Source organism: Fukomys damarensis, unplaced genomic scaffold, assembly GCF_012274545.1.
Source record: "Fukomys damarensis isolate Sample0158 unplaced genomic scaffold, DMR_v1.0_HiC HiC_scaffold_29, whole genome shotgun sequence".
Lineage (NCBI taxonomy): Eukaryota > Metazoa > Chordata > Mammalia > Rodentia > Bathyergidae > Fukomys > Fukomys damarensis.
The window spans coordinates 15,548,466-15,559,281 of NW_022900941.1; the positions used below are offsets into that span (position 1 = coordinate 15,548,466).

The following is a 10,816-nucleotide window of genomic DNA, read 5'->3' on the forward strand; positions in this document are numbered from 1 at the left end:
AACAGCCACTTCCCAAGGATCCCCACTGTCCCAAAGTAACACCCATTTCCATTTCTAGACATTTGCTTAGGCTGTTACTACTTATTGAATGCCAGCTTTCTTTCACCTTCCTATGTGCCATGCATCTCTCCATATACACTTCAAATTCTGCTTTCCAAGTACTTCAGTCACCTCTCTCCTTGCTGGTACAAAATGCCACATACCTTCAACTTAAAGGAGAAGAGGATTATTGTTACTATTCAGTCCAGAGTTGGCTGGCTTCAAAGCAGGAAGGCACGGCAGACAGGAAGCAAAGAGTAATGGGAGGAGATGGGAAGGGAGTTACAACCTTCTGGGTCATAATAAAGGTGACCCACTTATTCTGAACAAGACTCACTCCCTAACAGCTCTTCATCTATAAAACCCCATAATCCCATCACTTTCCAAAGGTCCTGCCTCTGATCACATGAAGCTTTAGAGAACATGTAGATATAAACTATAATGTTAGGATACATATTCATTGATTGGTGGCTTCTTTGAACCCCTATACTTTAAATAATTTATTCTACCACTTAAAACCCTTCACTTAAATGCTGAAATATTTTATTTATTCAAGTTGTGTTCTCTAGAGTAAGTGACAACTGGTATAACACTATTTTATATATCTCTTATTTATGTCTTCCTCAGTAATGGGGAAAGTAGGTACTCAGTACACAGCTCATTTTTGTCAATGCATTTTTAAAAGGATGAAGTACTTACTCCATGCCAGACATTCACCATGTAAACTCAGACTTTTTTTTTATAATTCTCTTCTTGTTGTGGTCCTTCCAAGAAGACAAAAAAAAAGCTAGCACTCTTATTGGCAGGAAGCCTAAACTCAACACACTGAACACTGTGCTTGCTCTCTTACCTATAACTGGAATTGACTGCTTTTTCCAGTTTTATCCTGAACCATACACTCTAGTGACTCAGTATGATACAGAGAGAGCTGGGGAGAAAAAGCAGGCTAATTTAGTTTCTTCCTTTTGCCAAGACCATCCCGGTATGACAAAGTGAGGGCTCTAGAGGGCCTGTGAAACTTCTGCTGTGGTCAGGTCACTCCAGTAAGTACCACTATTCTAACTACTAGCCTTTCTTTTGTTTTGTTTTGTTGGGTTTTTTGAGACAGGGTCTCAATATGTAGTTGAGACTGACCTGGAACTCACTATGTAGCCCAGGCTGGTCTCAAACTCACAGCGATCCTCCTGCCTCAGCCTCCCGAGTGCTGGGATTACAGGCATGCGCCACCACACCCGGCCTGCCAGCCTTTCTAATATGAGTATGACTACTTAACAGTTGAGCAAAGAAACTGTAGACAACTGAGACATCCAAACACAGATTATTCACTGGGGAAATTTTACCTTGACAGAGATTGGAACTGGGACATGCGAGGTTTTTCCATAAAATAGAGGACACTGGTTATGAATACTGAAAGAATGATTTGTGACTACACATTTATGCAACTCACTTTGTGCAGCCATCTGGGAAAGTAGAGACAGCTACCTGTATTTCCAAAAGTTTTACATTATTATTAACAATTCAAATTGAACAGTAGTTTTAACTTGTCAGAGAACACTCTTATCTGTAAATTATTATAATATACTTTAAAAAATACCATATGTATTATTAGTTGAAAAAGCCAAGACACAGAAAGCCTGGTTGACTACTGAAAGGATCATGGTTAGTTGGATAAAAAATTAGGATTAAAAAATTTACTGATTGAGAACTAAGAGACAACCTACAATGTGGGAAAACACTTTTACCAGCTTCTCCTCAGACAAAGGACTCTTATCTAGAATGTATAAAGAACTCAAAACAATCAGCCCCCCCGATACAAAGACCTGATTCAAAAATGGGCATCTGAAATGAACAGACATTTCTCAGACAAAGAAGTAAAAGCAGCAAGTAAATATATGAAAAAATGCTCCACATCACTGGTCATTGCAGAGATGCAGATGAAAACAACACTGAGATTCCACCTCACACCACAAAGAATGGCTGCTATCAAGAAATCACACAATAGCAAATGTTGGCAGGGTTGTGGGGAGAAAGGAACCCTTCTCCACTGTTGGTGGGAATGCAGACTGGTGCAACCACTATGGAAATCAATATGGAGATACCTCAAAGAGCTGGGACTAGAAGTTCTATTTGACCCAGCCATCCCTCTGCTGGGTATCTTTCCAAAAGAAATAAAAGAATCATACCAGAGTGATATATGCGCACCCAAGTTTATAGCGGCACAGTTTGTAATAGCTAAAACTTGGAAACAGCCCACTTGCCCGTCAGTTGGAGATTGGATAAAGATGTGGTTTTTCCATAAAATGGAATACTACTCAGCCATAAAGAATGAGAAATTAGACTTATTCACAGGAAAATGGATACATATTGAGGATATACTCCTAAGTGAAATAAATAAATCACATATGTGTAAATACACAATAGTTTCTCTGGTGTGAAAAACTATAATAGTATATAAGACCCTAATGAGATAATTGACCATGTGAAATAGAAAAGGGCTAAAGGTGTAGAGAAAGTGGGAAGGGTAGGGGAAACAGAATAAGGGAAAAAATACGAGAAAATGAAAAAATGGAAATAAAGTTTTTGTAAATGAGGAGGGGAGGAGGGGGTGAAGGGAGGGCAGGGACAAGGGAAAAAATGAGAACCAAGACCACCTGTCATGTAAAGGTACAAGATCCCAGTAATGAATGTAACTGTATTGTATACCTAAAATGTACCAATAAACTCAATAAAAGAAAAAAAAATTACTGATTGAAATACAGCATTTTCTTTCCACTTGACCCCTTGATATTCAGGGCAATTATTCTGAGTGAATAAAGGTCCTATCTTCTAATGAAGAGTCACCTCAGTCAATACCTGTTGCATGTGGAACCCAAGAAGGCAACAGTTCTCACCTAGGGAGAAGTTAAGATTTGGTAGAATTTTTTTGTTTTAAAAAGGCTAAGTTTAGGTAGAAACCTGGAGGGGTGTGTAAAGAAGCCACAAATTCTGAAATAAGTGACCTGAAATAATTTCTAATACTTCATGTCATTTTATGTACACCATCTCCTCAGAGGTAGACTTCCACATGCTTGCCAAATCGATCGCAGACAAGAACACTGATCATAAATGTTGGAAGACCTATCTGACCTTCTCACTTGCAGCAGGTCGAGGCCATTTTTCTGGTTTTCTAAATCTGTATTATAGCCATATGCTAAATGAGTACATTTTGTTTTGTTTTGTTCTTCTGGTACTTGGGATTGAACTCCTGGCACTTGGTGAGGCAGGTGGTGGAACCGCTGAGCTAAATCCCTGGCCCTAGATGAGTAGATCTGGATGAACTGAACAATAAACTGCATATATGATGATCCCAGGTGGAGTCATTACTGTTTAATTTACGCAAATACACTGTCTGACAGTCACACAATGAAGACACTGCCCAATGCAGTTCTTAAGAGATATCATCTCCCATCGTTAAGTCATGTGTGACTGGAATCTACTTTCTTCCCACTGTAGAACAGAACCTGGAAATCTTATTTCGATCTTGAGTTCATTCATTTGTAAACATATGGCCTAAATGTAGCCCAGTAGTTAGAAATCAGTTAAAATAAAATCATGTCTTCATTTATTTCTTTTATAAATTGAAATATAATGTCTCCATATAAACCTTGTTGAATTATCTCTGTATAATTGTAAGCTCTATGCACAATTTGATAAATGAAAAGAAAAACACCTATTCACCTTTCCCTTCACTCCGCTTCTTGGTATTATATTAAAAAGAAAAAAAAAAGAAAAGAAAAAGAAAAGATGGGAAGAGATAGGGAATTGTTAAAATAATCTCAAGCAGTCCAGAACCCTTGGTAATAACTGTGAACATTTTTTCCTGGCACTACTACATCATTAATTAAAACCAAGTTCATCTCCAACCTACAACTTGGAACAGAGACACAGGGTCTCACCTCAACCAGTGGTTAAAATAAAAATCAAGTTGTCTTACTTTTTTTAACCTTTACGAATCTGGTCACAGAAAAATATAACCATTTTTTATTCCCCGAGGGCATCTCTTCTGAATGTTCATTGAGCAAACCTTTACTTGTTTAAAAATGAAAGACCATGAAGAATCCTCCATTGTCATTCTGATGCCCAATGATATTTTGCTTTGTTTTATTATTTTGATAGTTGATGTAGCAGAGTTCGCATTGCTAGTCAGCACACAGTACAGCCTCGCCATCTGTTTCCCAAATGTGACTAAAACTAAACCAATTCTTTCCCCACTTCAGTTTTGGGCAGGGCTTTGGTTTTGTCTCTTTGTTTCCAAGTTGATGATAGGTGCAGTGCATCCTTAAATATTGACTTTAAATGATGTCTGCGGGCTCTCCTCAGCTGAGACTAAATCCTTCATTTCCTAAACTTTCATGAGTAACCATCATAACTAAAGTTCTATAGAACAATTTTGTATTCAGTGAAATATGCTAAGTTCTAATACACATTAAGTGTATCTTTTTAAAAAATGTTTTAACTCCTACTCAAGCCAGAGAAAATAAACTAAATGCTTATGCAGATAATATGTTTTAGGTCACAAAGGTAAAAATGTAGGAATTATATCTTATTAAAAAATAACGCCCCCAAATAAATCCCATTTGTTAAGGTAGCACATTGTTTAAAAATCAATAAATTTTAATTATAGTATTTTCTCTGATAGTTAAGAACACTAATTTAAAATAAGGTGAATAGGACATTTAATATTGGATAAGATAAAATGCATAAGATGAAATATATATATTCATTATTCACAGATGATATGATCTTGTATGTAGAAGAGCAAAAAAAAAAAATTAACCATGACTCATAGAGTCAATGCACAAATTCAGTAGTATAACAGGTTACAAAGTCAATACATAAAAGTCAAGTGTTCCTGTACATCAATAATGAACTCACAGAGAGGGAAATTAGGAAAACAATACCATTCACAATAGCATCGAGAAAAATTCAACACTTAGGAATTAATTTAAACACGAAAATGAAAGACCTCTACAGTGTTCTGAAAAAGGGGATTGAAGAAGACATCAGAAAATGGAAAGAAATTCCCTGTTCCTGGACAGGCAGAACAAATACTGTCAAAATGAATACACTTTCAAAACTAATATACAGATATAATGGATATAATGCAATCCCAATCAAAATATCCACAGAATTCCTCACAAAACTAGAGAAAACAATCCTAAAATTCATATGGAACCAAGGCGAGATAGAAAAACAAAAGCAATCCTGACAAGAACAAAGCAGGAGACATCACAATCCCAGACTTGAAGTTGTGCTACAAAGCTGCAGCCATAAAAACCGTACGTCTCTGGCACAAAAACTGACACCTGGATCAATGGCATAGAATAGAGGATGCAGAAATAATTCCAATCACATTCAACTATCTGATCTTTGACAAGATGGCCAAAAATATATGCCAGACCACCTCTTTAAAAAATGGTGCCAGGAAAACTATTTACATGTGGAAAACTGAATCTAGAGGCATAGATCTCATCATTTACTTAACTAAAATTAAAATAGATCAAAGAACTAAATGTTAAAATAGAAACACTTAACCTGCTAGAAGATAAAATAGGTAAAACTCTTGAAAATGTAGACATAGGCGAGGGCTTTTCTGACTAGTATTCAAACAGCCCAAGAAATAACACCAAGAATTAGTAAATGGGATATCAAATTAAAAGCCTTCTGCTTAAACCGGGCGTGGTGGCGCATGCCTGTAATCCCAGCACTCAAAAGGCTGAGGCAGGAGGATCGCTGTGAATTCCAGACCAGCCTGGACCACATATTGAGTTCCAAGTCAGTCTCAACTACATAGTGAGACCCTATTTAGAAAACAACAACAACAACCACAACAAAAACTTCTGCTTAGCAAAGGAAAGAACCAACAGAGTAAAAAGACAATCTATAAATTGGGAAAATATTTTTTCACAGCTATTCCTTAGACAGAGTACTTTCATCTAGAATATAAAAAACAATCAGACGCCCTAAAACCAAAGATCCAAATAAAATATGGGCAACTGAAAGATAGATGCTTCTCAGAATAAGAAACACAAATGGCCAATAAATACATGAAAAAAGTGTTCAATACTTCTAACCATTAAAGAAATGCAAATCAAAACAACACTGAGATTTCATCTTACTCCAGAAAGAATGGCCATCATCAAGAAATCAAATACTAAATGCTGGGGAAGCTGAGGGGGAGAAAAGAAATACTTTTACACTGTTGTTGGAAGTGTGCATTAGTACTGCCACTGTGGAAGTCAGTACGGAGATTCCTCAAAAATCTCAAAGTAGGTTGTTTCCAAGTTTTAGCTATTACAAACTGTGCTGCTATAAACATGGGTGCACATACTTCTCTGTGATATGATTCTTTTAGTTCTCTTGGAAGGATACCCAGCAGAGGGATGGCTGGGTCAAATGGAACCTCCAGTCCAAGCTCTTTGAGGTATCTCCATATTGATTTCCATAGTGGTTGCACTAATCTGCACTCCATCCGTTGGAAACTGGATAAAGAAGTTGTGGTTTTTCTATAAAATGGAATATTACTCAGCCATAAAGAGCGAGAGAATAGATTCATTCATAGGAAAATGGATACATATTGAAGATATACTCCTAAGTGAAATAAATAAGTCACACATGTGTAAATACCGAATAGTTTCCCTGGTGTGAATATTCTGCAACAATGCATAAGATTCTAATAAGATTACTGACAATTAGAAATTTGAAGAAAGGAGCTAAAGGTGTAGGGAAGGTGTGATACGTAGGGGAAGAACAAAAAGGGAAAAGAAAAAAATGTGAGAGAATGAAAAGATGAAAATAAAGTGTTTGTAGATGGGGAGGGGAGGAGGGGGTGAAGGGAGGGCAGAGGTAAGGGGAAAAAATGAGAATCAAGACTTGCCATGTAAAGGCACATGATCCCAACAATGAATGTAACTGTACTGTATCCCTAAAATGTACCAATAAACTCAATAAAATTAAAAAAAAATCTCAAAGTAGAAATTCCATCTGACCTAGCTATCCCCCTCTGTGTATTTTCCCAAAAGAGTTAAAGAAATCATCTCATGATTCACGCATCCTTATGTTAACAGCAGCACATCTCATAATAGCTAAATCTTGGAAGAAACCTTTGTGTTTGCTCATCAGCAGAAGACAGGATAAAGAAAGTGTGGCGTCTACACAGTGGAGTACTAAGCTGCAATACAGAAGGATCAACTTGAGTCAGCTGTGAAATGGATGCACCTTGACACCATAACGTTAAGTGAAATATGTCAGACACACAGCTTGAATACCGCACGGATGTAAGAAACCCAAAAATAAATAAATTAAAAAGCAAAATAAAAGACAACAGGAAACAGGGAAATAAATCTTGTGCAAAAGGGAATGGAACCAGGACACGGAAGCAGAGGGAGAGAAAGGGGATGAGAAGAAGAGTGAAGACGCTCGTGCATGTACCACCTGCAATGATAACTGCAATCACTGCGTGCCTCAAACGCGGACTAACAAGGCTTTTAAACATGTGTAACTTTGCATAAGAAAAGCAACCACTGGAAACAGTGCAAAAGCATGTTTAAGGAGCCACTGCAACTGAATTCTCCTCTTCTCCCAGAAGTCCACTTTTTCCAGGGACCATCGCTGTAAAATCCAGATCACAAATTCCTGTTGCGGGGTCCACACCCGGTGTCTGTTGGAGAGGGTCTTTCCAGAGGCCGAAGCAAGGTCGTTCAGGAAAAGAGGATAGACGATTGTGCTCTCTTGCATCCTATGAAAACATCACATCACACAGAGCCTGACAGTAACGCAGGTATTATTTATAATTATAGAAAATAATTTGGTCTTCAAGATCTTGACACAATAGCGACAGTAACAGAAAATTTAATTCCGCGGTAATTTAGGAGCTGTTTATTCTAACACCGAAATGACTATGCGCTTTTCTCTTCCTTCTAAGATCTACCTCTCTAGTCTGCTTAATGACACTCAAGGAATGGATCAGAGTATTAGAATGAAGCATTTCTTTTTTACTCACATCAAATATTCAGTTACATATAATTTCATTTTTGACAGAAATAGAGCAAAATAAATGTAAAATAAGAAGCCACTGTTTTTCAACTCAAACTGATAACTGACAGTTATCGCAAGTGAAAGTTGAACCAAGATCTATTTTCATTAAGAAGCATTCTAGTGCGTACTTGTTGGTTAATCAAATGACACTTAATAATGAAATTAACAACCAACCTACTCATATTCTTTTTTTTTTTTTTTTTGGTGCTAGGGATTGAACTCATTTCTCACGCTTACGAGGCAGGTGGTATCACCACTGAGCTAAATCCCACCACCCCCATATTCTTTTAATCGGGTGAGAAGTTGCAAGGCTATACCCCATCCGTCTTGCCATAAGTATGTTTCACATTCTCTTTTACTTTCTCATTCCATGAAGCTTCTCAAGAGTTGCAGCTGTGAACTGCAAATTGCTTTTTCTGGTATTTCACTGATTTGACTCCCAATTTTCTCACTTTGAGAAAATGTGCCAATTTAAGCAAGGGTTCCTCCAGGATTTAACTTCACTTTAATGAGAGGAAGAAAGGGGCTGAGGTTGAATTAGAAAGCAAGAAAAATGGCTGGTATCACTGCACTGACTGCTTTACCCTGAGCCTTCTCCTGTGAAACTACGATGTGACCCTACTTGATGTGCAGACCTGTGTAGAGAACATTCCTCATCTCTAAGATCAGGGCCTATCCCCAGGACACGTGCACTTCCCATATATGATGGAAGAAAGGAAAGAGATACAGTAAAATACTAGCTCACTCATTAGATGCCTACGTAGTAGAGTTAAAAGATTTCAGCACACTACAACTTAGCTGTTCAGAAGAAATGAAATTCATTTATTTTCATAAATAATCAAATTAGTTTCTTGCTTGAGTCTTCACATGTGGACTAGCATTAACTTTCGTCCCAAGTGCTAGAATAAATTGCAACCCTAACTTAACATGATAGATTTTGAAACTAATTTTAAAAATTCAAAAGAGGTATCCATGAAGATGTAACTGTAGTTAACATTGCCTCCATAAGGAAATTATTCAGTAACAAAAATGGATGCATGAAGCAACAAAGAATCTCCAGGACATTATGCTGAGTGAAAAATTACAGTATGACCCCATGTATATGAAATTCTAATAGAGCCAAACCTAAATCTATGATGGAAATTTTAAGAGTGAGTGCCTCAGGCAAGACAGCTTGGGGACAGATGTAAAGGGACTTCCCAGAATGACGGTACATGTCCTGTATCTTCACAGGGATTTGGATGACACACTGTAGGGATATGTTAGTCCATTCAAAATTACACCAAAGATTTTAGCGTGCGAAGTCTATGTCAGAAGAAAAAAGTGAACAAGCAAATTTAAAAATGGAATTCTTATTAATGATATGCATGCTCAAGTGCTTACAGGGGGAATGCCTGCAAGTTACTTTGAAATTCATAAAGAATAAGAAGATTTACGAGTAGAGAAAAGGATGGATTAATGGCTAGACATGAGGCAAAGTGAGTCACGGACTCTATTTAGCGTGTATATGATGTTCATTATAAAATTCTCTCCACTTTTTTCACATTTAAGATTTTTTTTATAAAGAATTATTCATTTACACAGACCATTTAACTCTTCAAGAGAAATGCTTGGCCTCTCAGAAGAAGAGAAACATATTGATTCACTACTATAGATGTCCCAAGGTATATGCAAGTCTAGTTTGGTAAAGTATTATCTTTTCAGAGTAGGGGAAACAAAGTCCCTCGTGCACAGGTTGGTTGCTGGCCTGGCATCAGGTTCTGAGGCTGGGACAGCTCCTAGTCTCTTCCTCCTGCTTGCTGAAAGCCTTGTAGCCTGGCATTGATTGATTTGTACTTCAGCTTCTGCTGGCTACAACACTCTGCCTCTTGGTCATCACCTCCACTCAGCCTAAAGGTCTCCAGACACTGATGTGCAGGGTCCTTGTTGGGCCACAAGACCCCACGGCAGCCGCATTAGCTTTCTAACCTGCCTTTAAACCAGACATCCTCTCATGGGAGCCTAGCAAGAGCCTACTTTATGAATAAACAGACTGTACCACCAGAAGATATGGCCATGTCCCAGTTCGCAGGGACAGGCAGAAATGTGTTCCTTTTCCGGAATCCTCGAAGGGAAATAGTGAAGTGAGTGCCCCTCTGCGCTCCATGTATTCTCTCACCCAAAGCCCCAATGTCACCCTTCTGTTTCTCTCTCCAGGTGTGTCCTTGCAGCTATCTCCAGCGCTGCAAAAGAGGTCCTTTCCCATGTTTCCCCAGACACCATATCTGGCTCCATTCTAATTCCAATCTTTTGGCTAAGTCTATAGAAAGTGTAAGTGGAAAACAATTTTAACAACGTACTGGGAGTGTCTATGATCTCAGGCATCTAGTTGGCCCTTAGGTCAAATGTGAGAGGATGAAGGAAACCGTGCAACCCTTATTTACAAACTTGAATGCCCACTTGAATACACTTGTCTTACTGCTTAATCATATGTTACATAAGTTGAGTATTTCTTCTTTTACTTTCTTTGAGTTTCTAGGAACATTTAGAAGAGAGCTCCAGTGTTCAGAATGACAAAAATGAACAAATATGTAAATATATTAGTTGTGTTACAGCTGTGTGGCAATCACATTTTGTGATTTTAATACTTACAAGCCCAAGGCTAGGTATGCTATCGCCAGTTTTGTTTCTGTGTATTTGCATAAAGATATATATATATATA

General features: G+C 37.8%; 1 protein-coding gene across 10 annotated transcripts in view; it reads right to left on the reverse strand.

Annotated features, from left to right (window-relative positions):
* Positions 1-10,816, reverse strand: part of Nckap5 (NCK associated protein 5) — an 855,349-nt gene that overhangs the window by 312,833 nt on the left and 531,700 nt on the right. The window lies entirely within an intron of this gene.